At 45.4% G+C, this 27,972-nt stretch overlaps 1 pseudogene; it reads left to right on the forward strand.

The window, feature by feature from the left end:
• Positions 1-27,898, forward strand: part of LOC129328873 (zinc finger protein RFP-like) — a 51,828-nt pseudogene extending 23,930 nt beyond the window's left edge.
• Positions 27,899-27,972: the final 74 nt, after the last annotated feature.

A 27,972-nucleotide genomic window follows, 5' to 3' on the forward strand; every position in this document is an offset into this window, starting at 1 on the left:
TTGAGAGAAGCTGACAAGTGTCCAACCTGTGTAAGCCATCACTTGTAGCTTGGCTCTGAGGAAAAGTAGGCATTGAGCAGTTCTGCCCTCTCTTCATCTCCTGTTACATTTTCACTTTCCTGTCCCTGCAATGGGCCTACCATGACCTTGCTCTTTTTCTTAATTTGAACATAAGCAAAGAACTCTTTTTTTGTTGATTTTAGTATCACTTGCTAGCCTAAGCTCATACTGAGCTTTAGCCTTTTGTTTGCAATAGAAAACTCCACATAACCCTCATTTTCTTTTTATTTTTTTAATAAAATTTTATTGGTGAGTGGAAAAACAAAAGAAAATTTTCCAAATTTAACACATATAATCCCATTTTTCCCCCTTACTCTGTCCCCCACCCTTTTCCTCCCCCCTCCCTATTGACTTCCAACAGCTTTCCAACCCTTAACCCTTCTTATTACTTAAATCTGTTTCATCTATATTTTCCTACCAACTTTGAATCATAATATCTCTTACTCTAAGCACATTCTTATTCTTTTACATAAACTCTATCAAACATACTATCAATATAGTATATCTCATATCAATATAACATAACAGTATAGTATAATATATAGCAGGGATCGCACTATCTCTTACTTTAAACTTATTCTATTTCTTTTCTTTTAAGCATATACTCCATCAAATACACTATCAATATAGTATATATTATAGTAATATATTATATATATATTGTATGCTATGCCACCAATGTAGCACAGCACACAACACCATATAGCACAACCACATAATATGTTATAATGTAAAGTCTGATCCACTAATCCGTTATTTTATGTTATATATCATATATAGTATACCTCATTGAGACGTCTGTTTACCCCTTCTCATTATCCCATATATTCAGTGTAAAATTCCCTTAAATATTATATTAGCCTAGACTATAATTACATTCCCCCTAGATGGTAAGATCCCTTCTCTCTACTCATTGCAACATTGTTCTTTAAAAGTTTTCAAACAGCCACAGTTCTCCTTTTACATCCCACTTTTTTTCCAAAAATTGTTTCAATTTCCCCCAATCAACAGTATATTGTCCTAGGTCAAGATCTTTGTTTCCTTGTCATTTTGTCCATTTCTGCCATGTACAGCAATTTGTAAATCCAGTCTTCCACAGTTGGTATTTCTTGTGTCTTCCATTTCTGCGCATACAAAAGTCTTGCCGCTGCTGTCATATAAAATAACAATGTTCTATGCTGCATTGGAACTGCCTCCATTCCCAAATTCAGTAGCAACAATTCTGGGTTCTTATTTATTTGTATTTGTAAAATCTCATTTATTGCTTCAATTATTTCTCCCCAGTACTGTTTAGCTACTTCACATGTCCACCACATATGATATAATGATCCTTCATGCTTTTTACATTTCCAGCATTTATCTGACATGTTAGTATTTCCTAGCGCAATTTTCTTTGGTGTTAAATACCATCTGTAAATCATTTTGTACACATTCTCTTTAATGTTCGTACAAGTTGAAATCTTCACTGTATTTTTCCATAGGTACTCCCATGCCTCCATTGTTATTTCTTTATGAAAGTTTATTGCCCACTTCACCATCTGGACTTTTACTGTTTCGTCCACCGTGAACCATTTTAAAAGTAATTTGTAAATCTTGGATATTTCTTTCTTGCCTTCTTGTAGTATCACTTCCTCTAACTCCAAGTTTTCCAATCTTATTCCTCCTCTCTGGCAGTCCGCATTATAAAGGTCTCTGATCTGTCTGTACTGGAACCATCCATAACAAGGAGACAATTTTTCTGCACATAACCCTCATTTTCCATTCGTCCTCATTCTGTGGGGAGGTCCTCCATCCCTATTTCTTCATTGTACGAAAAAACACATTATGGTTATTATGATATGTTCCCCAACTCTGGAAAGAGGTGACATTTTAGCATTTTCTCTTTAGCTGCTGAAGAGACATGATAGAATCTAGAGTCTTCGTGTATTTGTGTAAATTTTTTGTCTTTTTAATTAAAGGTTTTGGATTGTGAAGGTTTATGGCCATATACAATAAATTATCCTATCCTACTGTCTTAGTGGGCTTCCTGTTGATAGACCACAGAATCTTCCACTTGTGGAGTAAGAGGGGAGGCAGTGTGTGGAATCTGTACTAACCTCTTCTGCCTTTAAAATTTTCTCATGGCACATAGAAACTGAGCCCTTTCAAATTGCTTTTAAAGATACTGTGCCAAAAAATAAGGATCTCACTAGAGTTAAATTGTCATATTAATCCTCTGATACACATGTACCTTTTTTATAGGGTCATGATTGTTTTCAAATACTGATCCCATGGGTAGACAGCAACTGTCTGTTTTGGATTTAGAAATTTGTATTGGCTGCTGTGTGACATTCTAGGCCAGGGCTTGGCTCTCACAGAAAATTTCCACTGTTGGATAGGATTTCCATCAATCTAATGGACCTTGCTGGCCCTCCTCCCATCCACTACAGCCCAGAATACCCTCCAAAATGCTATTTCCAATGGATAGCGCCCCCCCCCCCAAAAGTCTGAGGGGGAAGAGTCAAAGGTTGGGAGAGGAGAATCAGCAAAAATCCCTTCTCTTTCCATTTGTGGAAATTTTCTGAAGGATCCAACCCAAGTGTTTATGCTCCTGGCAGATTTTTTTCCCAATTGTGTTCAAGGCAGGATCCCTCTATGGGGGTCAGATCTAAAAACAGAAATATCAGACCAGGCTTAAAACGGAGTGGGGGCTAAAAGCAACACGGTGATCAGGCCCTCTAGTGGGTGACGGGAAACAATTCCCATTTGCCCAGTTTTGTTCTATCGATAATACAACAGACATGCAGGGTCTTGTTAACATGTTGCTTTTGTTGGCTTGTCTTTCATGATGGCTGATTGTTTAACGGCATAAAAATAAGTGAGGAACCTACTCAAAAAGATAACTAACGAGGTGTAAAAGCACGAGTAGGAAAAATCAGTCACAAATTGTATTAAAAATAATATAATGGAGTACCAAGTCTCCAAGTACAGTCAAGAAAATCAACAAGAATTAAATGTAAATACAAAACCTAGTGCCCGTTACCAATGAAACCATTTGCACCTGTGCACTTTACAAACAGTACTTGAAGTTCAAAGAGGAAGACGTCCAAAAGGTAAGTCTGAAAAGTCCATAATTGCTGAGAATAATCAAAGAAGTCAATGACGCTATGCTTTCCTTCTAGGTGGAGCTGTATCTGGAGGGCTGCGACGAGTGTACCCCAAGGTGCCCAACAGACAGTGCTGGCTAGATTCCGCTGTTTCATATTTGCCACCTCATCAGGGGCGACATACAACCACCATGAACTTCAAAGGAACAAGCAATAATATATAACAACCATATTTCCATATACAATAAACAATGAAGCCGTATGAAAAACAATGAAGACTTAACAAAAGATCAAGCAGGTATCTCGAATCACATCATTTAAGACAGTCAATTTCCATATAATTACAATGAGTCTTACATGGTGTCCTTGCGCACTGACGAGTACAATAGGGCAGAAGTACGTAGTCATGATAATTACCAGGGGAGTGCTCCTGACAAGAACGTACTCCTGATGTTTGTAAAAGGTAAAGAACTCATAAGAAACAAGTAAAGTCTAAATCGCTATTAAGACCCTCAGTTTTAAGGCTCTTTAAAGTAAAGATCCATTGTGTCTCTTTCTTAAATAACACACTGCAAATCCCGTTTTGGAATACTCGGGTCTGAAAAAAGAACTGTAAATTTAAAATTGTCTTCTTTATGACTACTATTTACAAAATGCTCGACCATGGGAGCATCCGTACCCTTAAGCCGTATCCGGGACATACGTTCTAATAAGTGGGTTTTCAATTGCCTCATAGTGCTGCCTACATACAGCTTATTGCACTTACAGACCATTAAATAAACAACTCCCATGGACTGACAAGTAGTCAAAGCCTTTAGCTGAATAGTTTTATCATAGGTGAGATCAGATTTACCTACAGCAAAAAGGGAGTAGCCATGGGTTGTGGCACAGCACCCAGTGTGGCCAATCTGTATATGGCAAACCTTGAAGAGACTTCAATACCTAACAGACTTATTAACCCATTCTTTGACATTATTGTTTTCTATTGTAAATATATTGATGATTGTTTCCTTATTGTTTTTGGAATTGACAAATTCAGTTTCATGGGGAAGTGGTTTAATATCATTGATGAAAATATCCAGTTCACTTGGGATGAGAGCAGTAATTGTGTGCACTTTCTAGACCTTTCAGTATATAGAACTAGTGAGAACACCTTGTGAGTTAAACCATATAGGAAACCGACAGACCGTAATTCCTATTTGGAATTCGGCTCTTACCACCCCCATCATCTGAAAGTAAACATACCATACGGACAGCTACTCTGTCTTAAACATAATGCTACAGCACACTTAGAATACAATAGGGAATCCAAAAATATACTACAGTCGTTCTACAATAGAGGATACCCAAAGAGCCCTATATGAAGCCCGTAAGCGTGTGGAGGCAGTCCCCTGAAGGGAATTGTTTAAAGCTAAGAACAAGGCAACCCATAATCTTATTAGATGGGCAATAGATTTTACACCTAAGGCGCAACAATTAAGAATAGTTCAGAAATACTGGCCTTTACTGTGTGACATCAAAGGGTGTGAAATGCCCCCTTCAGTAGGTTTTAGACGCAATAGGAATCTGAAAGATTTGATTGTCCATTCCGACTTCAAAACTGTTGCTGATGACTCTTAACCATCCAAGAGGTCACTATAGATGCGGCCATTGCCGCCTTTGCCCTCTTGCTATAACAGGGGAGCAAATAAATGTTTCTTCCTATGATAAAACTATTCAGCTAAAGGTGTTGACTACTTGTCAGTACATGGGAGTTATTTAATTGTCTTTAAGTGCAATAAGCTGTATGTAGGCAGCACTATGAGGCAATTGAAAACTCGCTTATTAGAACATATGTCCTGGATACGGCTTAAGGTTACGGATGCTTCCATGATTGAGCATTTTGTAAATAGTGGTCATAGAGAAGACGATTTAAAATTTAAAATGATATTTCTTGTTGATTCTCTTGACTGTACTTGGAGAGTTGGTACTCCATTCTATTATTTTTGATACAATTTGTGACTGATTTTTCCTACTTGTGTGTTTACACCTTGATTGTTTAATAGGGCATAAAATCTCCTTAGGAACTGATTTCTCTCAAAAATTGTCTTCCTGTTGTGTCTATCAAGGGGACAGAGCATTGGTCACTAGAGGGGTCTGTTCAGGGCCTGCTCAAGATATTTTGCTGTCCCACAAACTGCAGGATCTGCCACCTTCCACAGACGGTAACACTGTGGGGTCTGGATGCACTTTTCATATCTGTCTAGCCACCCTTTGGGTGAAGGCAACATCCTGTCTGAATTTCTGTGAACCAACAGAAACCCTTAATGTAATTATTTCCTAATCGGAATGATTCTAGTTCTGTCTTTGACATGAAATACTTGGAGTGTAGACCCTCCTGACCTGATGACGTGTTGCTTTCTTTTGAAAATGCTTGTATTGCTGTCTCATGATCCTCAGGAAAATGATGAATCCCAAAGATACTGTCACTGCCACTGGAGATCAGCTTGCCCTGTTAGCCGAACTGCCTCAAAGATGGGGAATTAATAGGCAATTGGCATTATATTAAGGAATCATGACCAGGGTCAGTTTCTGGAGCACGCCCAACAAGAGAGGAGACTAATACTTCAATGAATCAAAGCCTTTACTTAATAACTTTGAGTATACAGAGTACAAGAAGCAGACACATTCACTACAAGATGAAGAAATAAAGGTGGGAAAAATACAGAGATAGTTGCATTAGCTGGAAGAGCGTTGTTTGGTCAATACGCACCTGTCCCGACAAGAAGCAGAAATTCAGCAGCGAGGGTGACATTTCAAAATTTGCCACTGTGGGTGATTATTGGAATAGCAGTGCTAAAGATGAAAGAAATCAGACCATCTTAGAATGGGTTATCTCCACATACACACCCTACCACCACTATTTGCAGATGGCACTTAAGGTTCTTTGTGACAGGCATAACTCATCAGAAAATACAGCTAAGAGTCTCAAACTTAACTCCCATCTTCAGGATGACAATGGGCTTTGCAGTCCCCAAAATAAAGCGAACCAGAACATCCTGTCCAATGTTGTCTCAAGAAACCCTGCCTCCCCCATTGGCAATAGAAGGTACAGTTCTTAATTCTTAGTGGCATGCATAAGATGGGCATTTGTAAAATGGCCACCAGCTTCACGAGGATGGTGAAACCCGCAGTGTTGGAAATGAAGGGAATCAGAACATCCCTCTGCTATTGCAATTGAAGCAAAGCTTTACTCAAGAAAGGCAGGCAGCACATAATAATAATAATGGCTTATTTATTGCTCTTCTAGACAGATTAGTGTCCCACTCAGCCTGGTGAACAAACTCTGTTGTTATCCCCACAATACAGCTGGGGCTGGAAGGAGTGGTTTACCAAAGGCCCTCGGCTGAGATGGCAGTAGTGGGATTTGAACCTGCCATTCACCCATCCACTTATACTACATATCCCCATTTTACAAAATAAGGGAGATTTAAGATACCTCCTTAAGATATCTGAGAGCATATAAAGTCCAGGTTTGATTCGCTGCTCTTTCACTTAAAAGTGGCTTGGTGACCTTGGGTTAGTCACACTTTCTCAGCCCAAGATACCTCTCAGAGTTGTGAGGATAAAATGGAGTAAAATGCAACCCAGTAGGGTTCCCCACTGGCAAAAAGTCGGAGTATGACATTTGTTATAAATCTGATTTTTCCTACATAGTTGGCCAGGAAAGGATGATCTCTGTTGCTTCAACCGATATTGCTGCAGCTCTTTTGGCAGGGGAGGCGTATCTGTTCATTCAGTAGTCAAACGATTGTTAAATATTGGAAGCGGAAACGCTTCTAGCCAGAAAATAACGCCAGGCGTCTCAAAGGGCAGCGAGCTATGGGGCTGGAGAGCGGGCGCACCAAGCGCAATAAATAACCGAAGCCCACGAGTTTTATGAACGGGACGGGGGGAGCAGGAGCAGAATGCTCGAATACACGCGTTGGCCCGCTTCCACACGTGTCGGGTACACACGCGGCTGCATCTCTTTGTAAACCTCCAAGCACAGGCGACTTCCCTCTAGCCGACCACTACGTTTCATCTCACAGCCGAGAAGCCTGCTGGTCTCTTCCTGATTGGTCGAGGTAGTTTCTCCAGCGCGTCGAGAAGCTACTCCTGTCCAATCAGAAACACTTTCGAATTTTCCCGCGCCATCCGAGCGTCCTCGACGCTTTCCCAGTTTGCCTGTGGCTTCTGCGGAGAGACCGTGGGGAAGTGGCTCGTTTGGACCGCAAAGCCGGGCTTCTTGTAGCGCTCAGCAAGGTTCGTGTTTAATTGAATGGCAGTATTAACACTGAGGGAGAAGGCTGGATGGGAGCAGGAAAGCGGAGTGGAAGTTTAGAAGCAAACTTTGCGGGGCGGGGAGCAACCCCTGGTGGCGACTGAATCAAAAGCTTGGCAAAACGGAGGAAAGTGTAGCAGTTTTGAAGCTGCTACAGTTTAACCTCTCCCAGCAAAAGGATTCAGAACTCAGCTGAGAGGGATCGATGGGAAGTTTAGGCTGCAATCCTGAGAACATTTTCCTGGGAGTAAGCCCATTGAACAAAATGGGACTTACTTCCAAGTAGACCGGTTCACGATTGCTCTTGTCAGAACACAACTTTAGAGAGCCAGTTTTGTGTAGTGGTTAAGAGCGCTGGACTCTAATCTGGAGAACTGGATTTGGTTCCTCGCTCCTCCACTTGAAGCCAGCTGGGTGACCTTGGGCTAGTCTGTGGAGCTCTCTCACCTACCTCACAGGGTGTTTTGTTGTGGGGATAATAATGACATACTTTGTAAACCGTTCTGAGTGGGCGTTAAGTTGTCCTGAAGGGCAATATATAAATCAAATATTACATATTATGTAAGTAAGAGATGTGAAAGGGACAGGGAGGGGAGAGTTTCAAGTTCATTTGAAACGCTGCTTCTCTGGATTAGAATTGCAAAAGATAGTTTCAGGTGGGTAGCCGTGTTGGTCTGCAGTAGCAGAGCAAGAGAAAAACAAGACTGGGGTCCAATAGCACCTTAAAGACCAAACAGCAAGACGTCTAGCAGGCTAACCCCATCTCATCAGGTCTGAGAAGCTAAACAGAGTGGACCCTGGTTAGTGCTTGGATGGGAGACCAATAAAGGAGCCCAGGATTGCTGTGCAGAGGCAAACCGCCTCTCTTTAGTCTTGCCTTGAAAACTCTGTGGTGATGGTTTGATCCCCTCCCCCAAAGGATAGAGAAGTTAGTTTCTCTGGACAAGAGAAGAGTGATGCTTAATCTGAACAAGAGAAGTGGCTGTGGGTGTATTTGTTCAAATGAAACGGTTTTAGGACAAGGTTTTACTCCCATCGGCTTCTTCAACGGAAATTTTGGAGAGCGACAAATAATACTACTAGGATGGAGGCGGGGTGGTGGTGGTGGAGTGAGTTGGAGTTGTTTTTAAGACAAGGTTTCATTCCTTCAAATTGTGTAGCATAAAAAAATCTGTTACAAAAATTGGGAAATTTGTAGAAGCGCTGAAAAAAATGGGACAGTGTAAAAACCCAAACAGCAATTTAATAAATGATATTACTGGCAGCAGAAAATAGCAGAGAGTGTTAAAGGTGCCTGACTACAGTATTGTAGAAATGAGTACATTGCAATACTATACTTTTATTAACTTGTTCCCAGCTAAAATGAACCTGGACCATTACAGCAACAGATTCTAAGGCTGCTAAATGAACATTGCAGATCCAACAGACTTTCTAGGGTATGATATGCCAAATCACAGAACTGCCACAGACTTTTCCTGTATCCATTACCTGCCAATGTTTTGCGCAAAGCAGTTAATTGCACAGAATGCGTACTGGCACATGGATTCTGTGGAAAGTGGTACAGTGTTCTTGTCTAGTCCTATATGATACGATACGTTGATTTGGTTGGGGTGGAGTCAATGGTATTTTAAACAGGGTCCTAATATTATTTCTGGACTGTTCCTCTGTGCCTCTGAAACAGCCTATTTTTTCCTCCCCACCCCTGGAAAAAAGTGTAAAATGCCTATTCTGAATGCGATTTTTCTGGGAAAGGGTTAATAAAAAATATAGTATTGCAATGTTTTCATTATTAAAATATTTTTGTCAAGTTGTTGCTGTCCCAAGCTATTCTGCTCCATTTCTACTTTTACACCATCCCTAAACAGAAAAAAATCCTTTGCAACGTTTCCCTTCCCTTTTGGAAAGAATGAAATGTACTCAGCTGGGGTACAGCGTTTGCGGCTTTCTTTTTCTTTAGCATTCGGTGTGTTCATAATCTTGCTTGCAGAAAATAAGGCATTTAAACTTAATTCCATAAATATGTCAATTGATACGATTGTTTATGCTAAGTTATAAATTACGCCTGTAATGTTAAAGTAGCAAAATAGGTTTGGGTTTATTACAAAAGTTAGTATAGCATTGCATATATTTAAGTTTTTCTCAAAGTTTCTGGAAATCTTAATTGTTTAGGACACTTTTAAGTTGCTTTGTTCCATACAGTATAAGCCCCAAGCAACTTAACCTGGATAGCCAAAGTGAGCCTGATCTTGTCAGATTTCAGCAGCTAAGCAGGGTTGGCCTTGGTTAGTAATTGGATGGGAGACCTGCAGTGAAGACTAGAGTTGCAGAAGCTGGCAGTGGTAGTCTCTTGCCTTGAAAAACCCCATTAGGTTGCCATAAGTCAACACTGACTTTAGAGCACTCTCCACCATCACCACAGGCCCCAAGCAGTTTACAGTGTACAAAAACACACAAAATTAAATTTCACCAATATGCAAAATTAGCCAGTTCCACAATTACTGCTTATGATTAAGGAACTATTTCATAAGGCAGAACAGGTGGTAACAACTCTGCCCTTGATTAACCAGTTTCTTCCTGGACTGGGAAACACTTTCTTCTCTTTCCAGAGGGTAGCTTCCCTTGTAGCCCAGGAGCTGGAGGGGAGGGGCAGAACAGGTGGAAAACCGCTCTCCCTGGGATGAAACAGTCTCTCCCCAAGCAGACAGGCACTCTCTTCTCTTACATCTCTAAGAGGGAGGGCGTATTTTCTCTGCAACCACCCTCTTTGTGAGTACAACGGGAGTTATTACATGCAAGCCAAAGATGTTGTCTGCATGTAGGCTGACTTGCTTGTTTAGAGCTGTTTGCTCTGATCACCCATTCTGATCTGTTTGTGGCATATTTAGCCTAATTTGTTTGGGTCAATCTGTTACACTGCAGAGAGGATGATCCTCCATCTGTATATGTGCTGGGAAGGGTGGGTTTGGGGTACATAAACTTCACAGCGGGCCATGTTCATTTCTGAAATATTGTAATGTTTTGATAAGGAAACTTCAAATGAGTCTAAGAAAACAGTATCATCAGGAAACTAGGTGATTTTCATGAACCAGTGACCATGCTATTCAAAATACAAGCTAGTGTGATAGCAGAATAAAATCCTACCTTGTAATAGATAAAATACCTCTAGATACCCTTGCCTATTCCTAGTTAGCACACCGAGCATGATTTCCCATTTAGATATTAGTTATACCCACATTTTCAGTAGGTGGCTGTTCTAATTCATTTTAAGATGGACTATAAATGATGATGATAATTTGATATTTTTTTAATTCCAGCTCACTGAAGATCATTTCCCCATCCTGAGGCAATTCTAGCATAGGAAACACTCAGGCAATGTCTGAAACTGGAAACAAAATGCAGTCTCTGACCACGAGTCAGGGGAACAAAGACGTGGCCATTGGGGGTCTCATGAAGGAGTTCTCCGAGGAAACAACTTGCCCCATCTGTCTCAAATACTTCAGGGATCCTGTGACTGTTGACTGTGGGCACAGCTTCTGCAGAGCCTGCCTCACCCAGTGTTGGGCAGAATCCAACACAGATGCTTCCTGCCCTCATTGCAAAGACACCGTTCAGCCAACGAATGTGAGAACAGACCAGCGACTGGCAAACTTTGTTGAACTTGTCAAGAAACTTGAGGAGGGAAGAGGAGCAGAGGGGAAGTGGGGTGTATGTGTGATACACAAGGAGTTTCTGAAACTCTTCTGCAGAGATGATCAAGCTCTCATCTGTGTGGTGTGTGACAGGTCCATGGAACACCGTGATCACAATGTGGTTCCTATGGAAGAGGCTGCCCAAGAATATAAGGTTGGAAAGCATCACACGGGATTTATACCTTTATCCTATATATATATATATATATATATATATATATATTTTAGTCTCTTAAACATTTCCAGCGGCGGAGGGGCTGAAGAGGGTTGAAGAGAACAGGCCTGGTGTGATGAAGTGGAGTGGAAATGACTGGTCCATGGGGCTTGATCTCTCCTTTACAGCACCTCATGTCCTGCTTTGATGTTTCAAGTCTGTTAGATCTGAAGCCCCAGCTCATGAAAGCTCATGCTGGAATTAATGTTTCTTTTTAAGATGCCACTGAAGTCCTCTTTTGTGTTGATGTTTTGCAGCCTTTCTTGAGCTTCTGCAGAAGCCATTTCCCTCTATTCTTTTCCATTCCCACATGGTCAATAAGCAGAATCCATGGTGGGGCTATACAGATGATGGAACATGCTTGGTTCTCATGCTGGAGTAACCACTTGTCAACTGGTTAGGGTGCAGTGTGGGTCTGCATTTGGGGGTGACAGAGATGCACTGCATGTACACAGGCCTCGCTCAGGCCTTCTCTTCATGATGGAGATTTTGTTAATGCGAAACAACTCTGACTTTATTTGGGGTTTCTTGTCAGACTCTTACGAGATACAGTGGTGCATCATGTCAGGGTCCATAGCAGAAGCGAGTAAAGCCTTGTCTGTCTACTCTTCTCTCCCCCCTCCCCTGAGTCGCCAGCCCAGAGGCATGGAGATTTATACATGGAACAGTGGGTACAGCCGCAGGATTTGCTGAGCTTTGGGAAATGGAATGTGACGCCTATTTAATTTCATGTAACCTGTGTGAGTTTCATACACACAAAACATTTCTTTTCATTGAAGTTTTTTTTATAAATGATCCCTAAGTCAAGACAGAGGAACCCTTAAAATGGAAACTCCCTCCACTCTAAGAAAATCCCTGCTTGTTGACACCCACTCCTCAAATCAACCATTTCTTCTTCTGCAGAAAAAGATCCAGTCCTATCTTTTATCTCTGGAGAAAAAAAGAATAAAAATTAAGGAACAGAAAGTGGCCGAAGAGGAGAAAAAACATAATTATCTGGTAGGTGTTTCTTTTTACTGTTAAGATAATGGCTTGGGTATCCTTGTATGAAATAATTCTTAGGACTTTGGTCAGTGAGGCAAAAAATGGTTCAGTCTGTGCTTTAAAAGATATGGCATCATGTGTAAAAATAGAGGGGTCTCTGCTGTGACATTAATTTTATTATGCAACTAGAAACGGAGCCCATTGTGAGAAAAAATACAATGGGCTCTATAAAACAGATTTAGCAGGGCCCTGCTGTGGGGCCTAGGGAGGGCAGTGCTGCCATGCTGGGCCTCTTTGCTGCCTCCGTGGCCCACATCGGGCAGCTTCAGAAGCTGGAAGTGCTGCCATGGGTGGCAAGGGCCCCGGAGTGCTCCTCAGATTTGTCCCCGCAGCTGGCTGCAGAGCAGGGAGCACTATGGGATGGGGGCATCAAGAACCCTGGTGTGCTCTTGCACCTTGCAGATGGCTGCAGAGGAATGGCGCGCTACCGGCAGGGGGCAGCAATGGCCGTGGTGCGCTCCTAGGCCCTGCAGCTGCCTGGCAATGCTATGGGTAGTGGACCTGGCCTCTAGGAATATAAAGGCCAGGTATACTCAGCCAGCAGAGCCATGGTAGGTATACCTGGTCTCTGTGGGTCCAGAGGCCAGGACTCCCAGCCAAGCAGCCAAGGAAGGGGAAGGTAGATCTAGTCTCTTGGGAAAAGCCAGAAAGGGGGGGGGAGGTGGTTGGGGCCGGGGCGCTTCAGCGCCCATCGGCCAGTGATGGGGAGGGGGAGAGGAGACACCCAGCCGGGGACAATAGCAAGGCAGGGGACGGGGAGAGGAGGAGGCCGGCTAGTGCCAGTGGCAAGGTGGGGGAGGGGGAGAGGAAGTGGTCAACTGGGGCACTTCTGCACCCATTGGGCCGGTAGCAAGGCAAGGGAGGGGGAGAGGAGGCACCCAGCCGGGGCGCTTCTGCACCCATTGGGCCAGTGGCAAGGCAGGGAAGGGGGAGAGGAGGTGGCCAGCCGAGGCGCTGCTGCGCCCATCGGGCTAGCAGCAAGGTGGGGGAGGGGGAGAGGAGGCAGGCGGCCAAGGTGTTTCAGTACCCATCGGGTCGGTGGCAAGGCAGGGGAGGGAGAGAGGAGGGTGCTGACCGAGGCGCTTCTGTGCCTATTGGGCCAGTGGCAAGGCGGGGACGTGGGAGAGAAGGCGGCCGGCCAGGGCACTTCTGCGCCCATCAGGCCGATGGCAAGACGGGGAAGGGGGAGAGGAGGCAGCTGGCTGAGGCGCTGCTGCGCCCATTGGGCCGGTGGTAAGGCGGGAAAGGAGGTAGCCGGCCAGAGCGCCTCTGCACCCATCGGGCCGGTGGCAAGATGGGGGAGGGGGAGAGGAGGCGGGTGGCCAGGGCACTTCAGTGCCCATTGGGTTGGTAGCAAGGCAGGGGAGGGAGAGAGGAAGCAGCTGGCTGGGGTGCTTCTGTGCCCATTGGGCCAGTGGCAAGGCATTGGCATGGGAGAGAAGGTGGCTGGCCGGGGCACTTCTCCGCCCATTGGGCCAGTGGCAAGGTGGGGGAGGGGGAGAGGAGACGGCCGGCCGGGGCACTTCTGCGCCCATCGGGCCGGTGGCAAGGCGGGGAAGAGGAAGAGAAGGTGGCTGGCTGAGGCGCTGCTGTGCCCATCGGGCCGGTGGTAAGGAGGGGGAGGGGGAGAGGTGGCGGCCAGCCGGGGCGCTTCTGCACCCATGGGGCCAGTGGCACGATGGGGTAGGGGTAGGGGAGGAGGCTGGCTGGGGCACTTCAGCACCCATCGGGCTTGTGGCAAGGTGGGGCAGGGAGAGAGGAGGTGGCTGGCCGGGGCACTTCTCCGCCCATTGGGCCAGTGGCATGGTGGGGGAGGGGGAGAGGAGGCGGCTGGCTGGGGCGCTTCTGCACCCATTGGGCCGGTGGAAAGGCCAGGAGCACGGGGAGGGGGGGAGGCAGTCCCCTGGTGAGCTCATGAGCCCAGCAGCAGCGTTCTGGCCTCCTTGGGTCCTGATTTGTAGCAGCAAGCAGGAGCGACTCTCCGCTTAACCCGCTAGGGGTGCACTATCGCACCTGTGCGCTGGGATAACTGGTGAGTCATCGGAAACCCGCTAACACAATTATGTTATAGGATAGTAGGAAACTAAGATCTCTGAGGCGAGCCTTAAAACAACAAATATGGTTTATTTGTGTTACATAAATTTAAAAGGAGCACTTTAGTCGACACAGGCTTCCCAACTCAGTCAAGGGTTAGCCTCGTTGAGGCACTTGTACTGTTGTTATAGCTTCAGTGTGGAATTTAATTTTACACTAATGTTTTGGATAACAACTTTAAGCTTTAAACCAGCACTAAATGATGGTTGTTGAGCCTTTTAACATTCAGGGCCTTTTCCTTGAAACAGTTTGTTTTTGACCGCCTTCTATCATTCTGAACCCCAGGTTAGGGCCTCTCATACACGGGGCAACAGCAGTGATCACCACTACTCTGCCTTCTCCTCAGGAGTCACACTAAACTATTACAACTATTACAGGTCTGCTTATCACAAGAGACAAGTCTAAATGGTCAGTCTGTCTTCTTAAGGTAGAGCTAACCCTACCTGCACTCCTTAAGCAATGCTGCATTCTCCCCACCTGTGCGCTTGTTGAGATAGAGTTGCCATCTCCAATAAAGGAAATCCCTGGAGATTTTGAGGTGGAGCTCAACAAGAATGTGATGTTCTTTTGTAATGACATGTCCTGTGATGTCACTTCAAAGTCAAAGATCAGGTGACGGCACATCATGCCGTCACTTCCCCCAATCCCACCCCTGCCACTAAGGTCACTTCCTCCTTTCAAAATTTAAATTCCCTACCATTCATTACTTGTAAGCTTCCTATGGAGTGGTTCAATGCCTTGGCATTGGCAAAGCACTCTCTTTCAGCTCTTTCCCGATCTGGAAAGCCCAGATTCAGTTCTCTACTCTGCCATGAAACTTGGTGAATGCTCTCTCTCTCTCAGCCTAAATTACTTGTGAAGATTAAAGGAGGGTGAGATGAAAGGTACTAATAAAATATAAAAAGTGATAGCTGACCGCCACTAAAACCCATTCAGACTGGGGACAAAAGGAGAAAGGAAACGAGAACCAACTGAGATTGGGAGAATAGAAGATCACATTCAGAAAGATAAACAAGTGTGGAGCAAAAACCTTCCCAGCATGCAGCTTTATCCAAGAAGTATACACTCAAGGGGAGAGTAATTCCTAAAAAGCACATTTAGGACTACATCCTTAGCCAGCCCCTCCCATGTGTTTTCAAGTATGTTAGCCCAATGGGGGACCTTCATATGCACAGGCCAATAATACACACAAAGGGACTGAGTCTGAAAGGAAAAGCAGAGCTTTAATGTAATATAGCGGGAACAAACAAGTTTTTCCGGAGGAAGCTAGCTTACTCACAGATATTATATACATTTTGAGGTGACATTGGATTGTGACAGAAAGGTAATGATTATACAGTTCTTGTATCTAGTAGTTAATACATCATTTATAAAGTCGTGCTTCATTGCCTTAGAGAAAAGCATATTTTATGGGAATTTAATGTTCCCTTCCATCTGGTCTCTTGCTGTGCTTTATTTCGTGTCTTGTTTGATCTTGTAATGTGACTTCCGTACTACTGCAGGCCAGGTCTACTGCGTATAGCCTTGCCAGGCCAGTAGACCTAATCTCCACCCTCATGGAGGCCAGGTCTATCTTCTATTTCCTTGCTGGGCTGGTAGACTTGGCCTCTGTACTGCCAGAGGCCAGATCTGTCTCCCATTCCTTTCCTGGCCAGATAGACCTAGCCTACACGAATTCAGTGGCCAGGCCTGCCTCCCATTCCTTTACAGGGCTAGTAGACCTGGCCTCTGTTACCTCAGGGTGGGGGGCAAAACAGGCTGCTGCTGGGCACAGGAGGCCCGCTAGGGCACCTGGTACCACTCCTCCAGCAGCACTCCCTGCCTGCAGTAACCCGGGCAGCAGCCCATTCTGACCTCAACAATAAGTGGGCAGGGGGGCGGAAAGGTAGGAGCAGGGGATCCCCAGCCCCTGGCAGGGGAATGGCAACCCTAGTCATAATGCATTTAGCATGCACATGGTCCTCTGAGCAGCAATAGCCAAGAATCTGGTACTCTGCTTTAGTGCCAGAAGAAAAGGTGTTTGTTTACATATCAGGTTCATTTGTTGCGGCAGGCTCTAGCTGGCTTTCCTTAACTAATCCTCAGTGGTTCTGCCCCCTCCCTAATTTCTGTGACTTTTCATAGGGAGTATTAGAAGCAGAGAAGATGAAGTGCATTGCTGTCTCTCAGCAAATGCAGGCCTTCGTGGAAGAGGAAAAAGTGTTTCTGGCTGGCTAAGCTGAATAATCTGGAAAAAGATACAGACGAGACAGGAAGAAAATGTCACCTGGCTCTCTGAGGAGATTTCACATCACGTTTTCCTGATCAGAGCAATGGAGGAGAAATGCCAGCAGCCGGCAAGTGAATTCCTGAAAGTAAGGTTTCAGTGAAAAAACTTCTAAGGGAAAGGGAGGCATTGATTCTCCTGAAGAGGGAGGGGCAGGATAAAGGGGGGAAATTAATCTCCACTACAGTAAGAAGCAGCCCGGTCTGCATTTGGTCTGTATAACCAAGACTCATTTTTCTCTCTTTCAGGACATCAGTAGCACCTTGAGCAGGTATGTGACCCTTTCTTATTCACCTTTTGTTTTTTAGCTGCTCTGGAAGAACTTCAGTCCTGGTTCTTTTTTTTAAAAAAAAATTGTATTTCTTCAGGGAACAATCTTACTGCAGTGGACAAATTGAAGGATCCTGAAATAATGTGACACTTTTATCAACAGCATGGGACTGCATCCCAGACTTGTGGCCCCTCCGTGGACCCCCATTTTGCTCATATCCCACCCACCCCTTTTGCACCTTGTTATCCCGTTCCAGCCATCTTTGACTGTGATTATTGTTTTCACCTACAGAGGCATGAGTAGTTTTTTTTGTTCCCTATCTATTTAAAAAGTTCACTATGCTCTTATTATGTTGCTTGGTAAAATATTTAATAACATACTTTTAAGCACCAGTGCAAAGTGAAACTTCAGTATCTTTTGCATCTCCTAATGTTTTTTTATACAGTATCTTCTTGCCATCTTACATGTCCACCGCATATGACAGAAAGTTACATCCATATATTGGCATTTCCAACACTTTCCACTGTAATCCTTACCATATAAAAATCATTTTATACCAGTTTTCTCTTAACATTTGATGATCTGTAAATTTAATTTCTTTAGTCCATAAATTTTCCCATTGATTCATTGAGCTATTTTCACCAAAGCTTTGCATCCATTTAATCATACAATTTTTACCTGTTCCGATTCTGTTTCATATTTCAATAAGATTTTATATACTTTTCCGAACAAATGTCTTGGCTCTCCACAGATTAGTTGTTCAAACACTGTTTTCTCTCTTAATTAGAGGTGGGCACAGACTCGGAAAACCCCACGAATGGCCAGACCGTGGTCTGTTGTTTTTCATGGACCACAGACCACAAACTTTAAATGGAACAGGCCCGGTTTGCGAACCGGTTCATCAGTCCATGATCTGTCACTTCTGGCAGCCCTGCCTCCACCCCTTTCACACCCAGAGAGCCCAAACTTGCAGAGAATCTTCAGCAGCCTCTCCTCCAGACTCTCTCCAAGTTTGGTCAAGATTGCATTTCAGATGTCTGAGTCACAGACCCCCAAAGTGGCCGCCCCAGGAAACTTCCAGTAGATACTAGGAGTCACAGATGCCAATTGACTTGCATTGGCTAGCAGTTGCAATGAGGCAAAATCAAACAGAAAAGGGTGGGGGAAGAGTCCCCTCACTCACCACAGAGACACCTTCCTAGCCATTGCCTAGGGAATGAATTCTTGCTCCTTGCTCACATAGAGAAGAATGGGAGCTCTCTGTTTGGCAGGCAGAGCTGTGTATCAAGGTTATGAGGGCTAAGATTGGCTGCAGAATGTTCACCCCTCCGTTGCAGAACAGGAGCTCTTTTGTCATGGACCAACCTGGCCCAGCGGAGCAGAGAGACTCAGACTCTTCTGAGGAAGAGGCAGCTGGTGAACCTGACCCAGATCCACAGCCAGTGGCAGAGGCACTGCAGGAGGAGGCAGGCCCTGAAGGCTCAGATACTGATCCACAGCCAGGTCCCAGCACATCGGTTCCTCAGCTTCCCAGCCCTGGGCTGGCAACAGAAAGCCAGGGGCAGGCCAGCTCTCCCCCTTCATCACCAGAGCCTCGGGAGTGCTGCCAGAGGAGGGCTAGAAGAGCCCTCCAAGCCAGAAGGCGCAGTGCCAGGCTAGCAGCACAGCACCGGCCCAGCATCATTAGTGATGATGAGTGCTCGCAGGAGCAGGACTGAGACAGCCGGCAGGTGCTTGCTATAGCATAAGCAGCTGAGCACTGTGAGGCTTAAAAGCAGCCGAAGAGGGAGTGGCTGCGTGGAAGCAACGAGTCTGCTCACTACTGACCTTGCTGCTGTGTTTGGAACTGATTATCTTGTCCCTGACCTTGGCCTGTTCCTGTGGATGTGTTTCTGGAATCCTCCTTTGGACTTGAAGCCGTGAGTGTGCCCAGTTGGTGCCTGAACCTTGGAACTGGGTGCTGCCCTGCTCGGACAACTTGGGAGTTTTCCCTTGCCTGCTGCCAGCGTGAGTCTGCATCGGGACATCTTTGCTTGGCAGGCAGAGTTGCCTATCAAGGTTTTAAGGCTGAAAAAGTTCTTTGGATGTCCCCTCCATTGCCTAGGGAATTGATAGATTGGCACCAGGATGTCTGGACTCACACACTGTGGACCAATAGACCAGCCCAAATGGACCAAAATTCCATGAAAAATATAAGTCCTGCGAATGATGTATTTACAAACCACAAACCAGGCTGGACCGTGTCAAATTTAGGTCTGTTTTCTGGCCACCTCTACTCTTAATTGTCCTCCTTTGGATAGTTGTTCTTTAAGTTTAGTCACTAATGGAGAATATATCAACCATGGAATGTTCTTTCCCTGGGCTTGAATTACTTTCTATTTTTTTTTTAACTTTCCTTGCTTGTCCATCAAAAAATGCTTGGGAGAAAGCATTTTTTGCAGCTGAGTTTATTTGGTTCTTTAGCAGCAGTGCTGTATGCAGTATAATCCCTAGGTTCTTAACTGAATCTGTGTCAGCTGAACCCCATAAGAAGCGGAAAGCATAATGCTCTTCAAGATCTCTGTCTTCCCAACCAGCATCTGCTTATTGATGGCATCCAATTCCATAGCTACAAATGATTTCACCTAAAGGCTTTACATAGAGATTGAATAGCATCGAGGATAAGATTGCATCCAGTGAAAACTTTTACAATAATTTCTACACTGAAGAGAGCAGATCACCAACAGTAACCCTTTGAATCTGTTCCATGAGGAACAATTTAAACCAGTCCAGGGCAGATCACCCAGTACCTACTTCTGCCTCCAGACACCTCAACAAGATGGATAGTCTTCTGTATCAAAAGCTGCAGACAGATCCAGGAGGAACTCTGGCCTTTATCTACATTCAGAGGGAGGCCATCCACTAAAGCCACCAGGGCCATCTCCATCCCTTAGCCCTGTCTGCAATCAGACTGAAAAGTGTCCAAGGCACGAGAGTCATCCCAGAAGACCTAGAAATGCTCTGCTACTGCTCTCTCTCAATCACTTTGCATAGGAAGGACAGATTAGAGACTGGGTGCTAGGGGCGAAGGTGTCATCGTGGTGCCACCCATTGGTGTGTGGCATCCCACAGGGGGTGATACTCTCACCAATATTATTTAACAACTCTACGCATCCCCTCACCCAGTTGGTATGAAGCTGTGGACTGAGGTGTCACCAGTATGAGGATGACACTCAGTTGTATCTGTTGATGGACGGATGGTCCAGCTCTGCCCCAGATGTCATGGCTAAAGCTTTGGAGACCATGACTGGGTGGTTGAAACAGCCGGCTGAAATGGAATTCCATGAAGATGGAGGTCCTGCACTTGGGTCGTTGGTTGTCAGGTTTGGGAATCCAGCTCCCAACCATTGATGGGATGCCACTTGCTCCCATTTCAAAGGTCAGGAGTCTGGAGGTGATCTTGGATGCCACCCTATCAATGGAGGCCCATATTACTGCAGTTGCCAGATCTGCTTTTTTCCATCTGCAAAAGGTCCGGCAGTTTTTTCCTTATCTTTTGACCCACAATCTAACTACAGTGATCCAGCAACAGTTACCTCCAGATTTGACTACAGTAGCTTGCTCTATGCAGGGTCTGGTTCTTGGGTCTGGTCTGGAAGTCGTAACAGGTCCAGAATGCGGCTGTGCGTGCCCTCTTGAGAACACCATATAGGGTCACATGACACCTGTCCTGTGTCAGCTGCACTGGCTTCCAGTGGAGTTCCAGATCAGGTTCAAGGTGTTGGTTTTAACCTATAAAGCCCTTAACAGACTGGGACCAGCATATCTGCGGGACCACCTCTCACCATATATTCTCTGGAAGGTACTCATGTCAACTGATAAACAACTGTTGGTGGTCCCTGGCCCCAAGGATGCTCGTCTGGCCTCAGTCAGGACCTTTTCGGTTGGTTCTGGCACACACCTGTTGGAACTCTCTGTCCACAAAAATGAGGGCTCAGCAGGATTTACTATCTTTCCACTGGGCTGCAAAACAGAGATGTTCTGCCAGACGTATGGTTGAGATTGGGGCTGGGTGAGTTCCTTTTTTGCTGGTCTCCTTCCGAGCAGGGAATGTAGCCCTCCCAATTGTCTGCCGACTCACCTAAATGTGTGTGCCATCATTCATCCCATGGGATACACTAGGTTGGGTTTGGTTCATGGGCTGTTGTGAAGAACTGCTGCCTCTTGCACTGATTTTTATGCACTAATTTTTCATGTTTTAATGTATTTAAATGTGCTAATGTATTTAACGTATTTTACTGTAATTTTATTTATTGCTGTTACTTGCTCTGAGCCCACTTGTAGGGAGAGAGAGTTATATATTTAATAAAATAAAAATAAATAAATAATAATCAAACTTTTTTTGTCTAGAGAATTTGTTAAGTAATGAGCAGATAAGACTCTGAGTTGCTAAAGTATCCCACCCTGAATTAGTGCCTGATATTTGATAGGTATCAAATGATCATTTATGTGTTCCTTACAAGATTTTAGCAACATGCTATTCTACATATGTAACAGAAGAATTGCATGCCCAAAATGGGTGGGGAGATCATGCTGCTGCATTACACAAAACGAGGGTAACCCTTGCTTATAATTAAGCCAATTTCCTTCTAAAAAGAAGATAGAGGAGGGCTTCTCTCCCCCCACCCCCCACAAACACAACTACTGAGAATAAAGGTGACTAGAGATTTACAGCCCAATCCTAACCCCCCCAAGCAGCGTCGGCACTTGTGCGCTGGTGTAAATGGAGCGGCACTGCACGGCTCCCTATGGATTTTTGCAGGATAGTCCCGCCAGCGCACGAGTGTGGCAAGGTGAGATGCAGCAGCCCCTGGGAGGTCCTGTGCACCATTCCCCTGACTACCCTGCTCACACCAGCAAATGGCCCCTGGCATTCAGGTGCAGTGGCTTAGCCAATGGGGAGGGCTAGGCTGGTGGCTGTAGCTTGATGCGCCTGCATGTACCTGCTGTCGCTGCCACCACGAAAAGAAAAAGGTTCCACCTCCCTGAAAAGTAGGGCCAGACAGTAGGGAGCTGATCTCTGTTGCTTGGAGATGAGTTGTAATTCTGGGAGATCTCCAGCTACCACCTGGAGACTGGCAACCCTAATTAGTCTCCAGGTTCTAGAGAAGCGGGGTCGTCAATGTGTGACAGGAACGCCCATTGGAAACCACGTGGGAGGCCAGAAGGCCGTTTGGAAACAAGGGGAATTAAAAGCACGCTCAGACTTGCTGCTGCGCAACTTGAACACATCACTGCATCTCTACAAAGCGAGAGTGGGGCCCGGACCTTGACAACCATGTCCCAGTACTGGGGAGATGTCCCCCCAAAATGATCTGACAGACCCTCCCCATGCCAAGTGAAAACACAACCCCCACCCCGTGGCAGCAGCTTTCCACCTGCACCGACCATCTTCCTGGCTTATCAGATACCAGCAGCTCAGCATATCAGAGAATGAAAGTCCTCAGTGCCTCCCCCCTTCCTGCAGACATTCATGGGCCACAGTTCCCTCTGCCTGATTTTACATTGGGGGGAGGAAGGGGGCAGGGAGGCTGAACTGGGTGCCGCATGATATGTTTGTGGGGATGTGTGACAGGAAGTTGAGGAAAGGGCTAATGAGAATGTCAGGCATGCAAACACAGAAGTTTGCAAGGAAAAACAGTCTCCTACAGGAAAAGTGTTTTTGCCATATATCATAGGAATTACTGATCAGATGGGAAAGCTTATGAAAAAGCATAACCTTCAAGCAGTATTCAGACCCACCCGAAAAATACAACAGATGCTACGATCAGCAAAAGACAGTAGAGACCCCCTCACCTCTGCAGGAGTATACCGTATACCCTGCAGCTGTGGACAAGTTTACGTCGGGACCACAAAGTGTAGCATCCAGACAAGAATAAAAGAACATGAAAGACACTGCAGACTTGGACAACCTGAAAAATCAGCAGTGGCTGAACATAGCCTAACTCAAACGGCACAGTATCTTATTCCAGGACACCAAAATACTGGACAACACTTCCAACTACTTTGTCAGACTGCACAGGGAAGCCATTGAAATTCACAAGCATAAGCAAAACTTCAACAGGCAAGAAGAAACCTTAAGAATGAACAGAGCGTGGTTTCCAGTTCTGAAAAACACCAGGCTAACAAAACACTCTATACCCGACAATAGCCCTGCAGAGAAGATTAGCACATCAAGCACCAATCCATATGCAAAAAGAACCTCCTCAGGATACAGTGAAGCCTCCCGCCATTAGCATTCCACACCCTGGGAAACTCTTACAGGATGACTCAGCTCAACCCCACCCCTCCTGAGTAGATATAAATGACCTGCCAACATCTTTTCCACACTGTGACACTGAGAGATTTCTGTCTTTTGGTGCTACACCTCTGAAGATGCCAGCCACAGCTGCTGGCGAAACATCAGGAACTACAATGCCAAGACCACAGCAATAAAGCCCGGAAAACCCACAACAACCACAGAAGTTTGCTGTTTTTCAACTCATTTTATTAAACTGGAAAAAGTGTGATTGTTTCTAGGCTGGAAGGGAGCCAAGGCATTTCGCACAGCTCTCCTTCTGTGCTCCCAGGAACGAGGCTGAGATGTGGACTGCTGTGAGATACTGCTTCCTGGGCTGGATCCAAATGTCACTCGCAGAGGATTACGGGGGTGGGGGTGAGGGAGAGAAGCAGAAATGTTCAGGATGTGCCTAAAAGAGAAAGACACATGTGGGCTTGGCCTCGGTCCATGGCCAAGGCAAAGCCCACACTCCAACTAAGAAGATGCACATAGTAGAGAGCGGCGGCAGCAGTGACCAGCTGATGCAAGCCCCTCTGGTGAGGATGCACTCTGCCTTTACAAATACCTGGTCAAGAGTAGTTTTCTGGGCAGCTGCCTCTGGGGCAGGCAGCGGCTGCTACTACCGTCCTCTCCCCTTCCACGGCTAGCAGTCATGTAAGTTCAGGTGATGGGGCAGCCAGCAGAAATCAGCCACCTGGCTTAGCCACCACCGCATCTCCTTACCAGTAAGTACTACCTCACTCCTTACTGAGATGGAACTTCAGAGTCAGATAACCTGCAAGGAAACATGAGTGGTTATTGTTAGACAGTCTGGATTGTTAGACAGACTGTATTAGCCAGACAGTCTGGACTTTGCCCTTCTTCCCTTCAGCGAGTGCAAAGTTCTCTCACTTTTCTCACAAAGTCTCCAAAGTGCACTCAGTGCCTGCCACCATGGGTACCCTCTCTCCCGCCTTGTGTTCAAAGTGCTCATGGCAGAAGGCAACCGGGCAGAGCTTTCAGCTGTGTGCTCACTTACCTGAGGGCACAGGCAGCGCTGCCGGATGTTTTGTAGGGTGCCTCTGCAGGTGATTGGGGCGAGGAGGGGGGCTCGTCCCCTCCGGAAACACATGTGGATTGGCCCCCGTGATAGTTCCCATCCTATGCTTCTTCAGGCCATGGGGGTGGGGCTAGGCGCTCGGAGAGGGGGCTGGGTTTTCCCCGTTCAATGGGCGCCTATGGGCTATGCCTTGTTTTTTTGTGGTGTAGCTCCTTTGCACCGCTGTGGGAGTTCCCATTTCTGGAAGGGCTTAGGGAGCAAATTAACTCCGGCCCTGCCCTCTGTCCTGCCCCCTCCTGCACTGACACGGGGCCCTACGCCGCTTCTCCACCTCTGTCTGGCCGCCTCTCACTCTTGGCAGCGGCGGCCTGGCAGAGGTGGTACGCCTCATGCTGCCACCGATGGAAAGGCATTTACGCCCACGTAGTAGCCAGTTCTGCCAGCGTGAGCCTTAGTTCGGCTCGTATTCACTCCCCCCCCCTTAGGATTGCGCTGCCCATCTTGAAATAATTCACTGTAGCATCCCCCCTCCCCTATAACTGCATCTGTTTGAATAAATAAATTTGTGCTACAAGCTTGCAATGAATCGAGATGTTTTTTTCCTTTCGTAAATATAATCCTCTTTTCTTCAGGTATGAGAAGCATCAAAAGAGGCAAGCTGTTATATTATATCAAGATCTGGGGGAGACGATCAGGACTTACAGTCTGAAAAATCGTGCCTTACAGAAGGCTGTGAGAACATGTGAAGGTATTAGGAAATAGTGCAGGGAGGGGACTTAGTATAGATCTTTTGAGAGGGATCAACTTCTGAGTTGATTGCAAGAAAGACCAGTTCCTTATTGATAAGGATGTGGCTTCTTCTGCAAGGCTGTCCGAGGTACTGGAGCCAAAGTCAGGGGTTTACTTCCACAAATATTTCAGCCTTTTGCATAAAAAGAGAAAAAGTTAATTTTGGTGCATCTCTTCTGCGTGGGCTGTGAACTGTCCAGTAACTCTCACTTTGCTTCAATAGAAGTTGTGCAAAATTTTAAGGGCCGTGCATGTTGCATTGGAGCAAAGCAGCACAATGTAAATGGTTTAATTTGTAAAGATGGGATTTGGGCAGAGGAGAGGGTGTGTAATGGCTGACTCTGCACCAGAAGACAGCCCTGCTGCTCTTGATCCTTGTAGCAACACACCACAGTCAACAGGATGGAGTCTCCCATCCCTCTAATCTCTGCAGCCTGTGTAGTGTCACTTTCAAGCCCTTTCATGGGTGAAATTGACGAGGGGGTCAGTTCACAGGAGGGGGCTTTGTTGAGCAGGTAATGACAAAAAGGGTTAGGTGGTAAGGGAGAGGTTTATACGCTGTAACTAACCACCCCACTTTGGCAACACCTAGGCCAAAAATGGGGAAGCAGCATGTGGGAGGGGTGTCTGCATCCTCAAGAATATGGACACAACAGACTCTTTATTTAAATGCTGAACTTGATTTGTGTAAGCAAGAAGTTTTTAGTCTGGCACATGGAAATTACACGTGCATGACTGAGTAATCCTGTTTTGTTTTTCCTCTTCTCCTTAACAGGGTTTCTGGGGGAAGCGTGGAATAAAGGTAAACTACCTGCAAGGAACAAATGGAAATAGAGCACTTTTCATAGGTGGTAGAAGCATCACAGCAGCCCCTTCTTCTTAATTGGGCTTTGTGTGACAGACATTTCTGCTCCCAGGTCTTTCAGGAGAGCTGTGACTGGCCCATCCAGGGGAGGGATGATGGGCTGGATAACCCTGGCTGAGGGAGGCAAGCAGGTCAATGAGAGCCGGTGCAGAGCAATTATTAAGAGTCAAGGTAGATCTGGCCGTGAAACCCTCGACAATATATCAAAGAAAAGTTAACTTTTCTTTGTCTCACAGAGAATGTGACTCTGGATCCAGACACAGCAAATCCCTACCTTGTTCTGTCAAAAGATGATGTGAAGACTGTGAAATCCCAAGGGACAAGAGAGGACCTGCCGAACAACCCTGAGAGATTTGACAACATGAAGAGTGTACTGGGTTTGGAGATGTTCGCTTCAGGCAGACGCTGGTGGGAGGTGGAGGTGAAGGGGGGAGGGACACTGTGGGCTGTGGGGGTTGCCAGAGAGTCAGTCAGGAGGAAGGGAAGTGTCCCCCTGAGTCCTACTGAGGGGTTCTGGCTTGTGCAGGCAAAAGCTGTGGCACCTTTTCCGCTTTGACTGCCCCTCAGCCCACTGTTTTGTTCCACTATACTCCTTTAAAGATCCGGGTGGCCCTGGACTATGAAGAGGGACGTGTGGAATTTTTTCATACTGATACAGATCAGTTAATCTTCGCCTTCCCTTCAACCTCATTCTCGGGGGAGCTTGTTCGTCCCTATTTCCTGATGGAAGAGGGGATCACCATGACACTTGAATAGAATCTCCTCCATGTCCTCCCCCTCTCATTGAAAGATGGAGTGGATCCAACCATGGACTTAAGGAAACTTAAGTTGCCCTTTTCTTAAGTGGGGCTAGCAAATTTCCTGCTTCCTCCTTCCCACTCAAATAGCCCCCCCTGAAAATTTTGTTCCAGAAGGGATAACAGACATACAAAAACTACAAGGTGTCAGTCTGCAGTAGGAGGGGATAACTAGCAAAAATTGCCAGCCTCTTAAGAAAAGAGTGGCTTAAGCTTTCTTAAAATGGCTGGACCCAGGCTAGTGACTCTTGCAATTTCTCAGTAACACCGTGAGAGTCACATAAAGGTCTCCCCTTGTAATGAGTTTTAGGAGCATTTCTGGTTCCTCGTTGCAGCATTTTCCTCTTTGCTGAGGCAAGAAGGATGGGAGTAAATAAACTCCCTGGTTTAAAAAAAAAAGTTCATTGGCACTGCAGCTAAAGCCTGCTTTTTATCTCACCACTTTGAAATATAGATCCTCTATTCAAACATGTAAAAAGTTACAAGAGGCTCAGACCACATGTATATGGAATGTAGAATGTATGTGTTCTTATGTGTCTTGTTCTTATGTGTCTTGTTTAATTATTCAGCATTAAGTTAGCCTGAACTAGTAATGGCTTGTGGGAGTTATAGAAAATTATAAGCGGATTCAATCGATCATTTCTTTCTCAGTATCTTAATGCACAGTTAGTTGCCTTGAGAAATTTGTTCAGCTATGGGATTGTGACAAGCTGGCATACACCATCTCTGATAACAGTTTTGTCTTCCCTGCTTTCGACAAGTTACCTTTAGTGTCAACAGTTTTACTTCAGTCGTACTTGTATGCTAAGTATACTGTCATTCTTTAGCATTCCTCAAGATGGATGGGCTTAGAAACATGCCTTTTCACTGCCACGCTATATATAAACTCAGCACCATGTGACATACAAACTTCTCAGATCTGGAGCCAGAAAGAGAATTTTTCCTGCATAGACTTAGGATTTGGACTCATTCTTACATTCAATTTGGGCAGAGTAGGAATGTCATGTATTCTTATTTACTCAGAAGTGTTTATATATGCCAGTGTGATTTGTATATCTTTAATTCTTCTCCACCATACTTTCATGTTTGGTTAGTCTTCTTTAAATAAAGCTTTTGATTAGAGCATTGAGTCATTA

The sequence above is a fragment of the Eublepharis macularius genome, chromosome 4, assembly GCF_028583425.1.
Source record: "Eublepharis macularius isolate TG4126 chromosome 4, MPM_Emac_v1.0, whole genome shotgun sequence".
Taxonomy (NCBI): domain Eukaryota; kingdom Metazoa; phylum Chordata; class Lepidosauria; order Squamata; family Eublepharidae; genus Eublepharis; species Eublepharis macularius.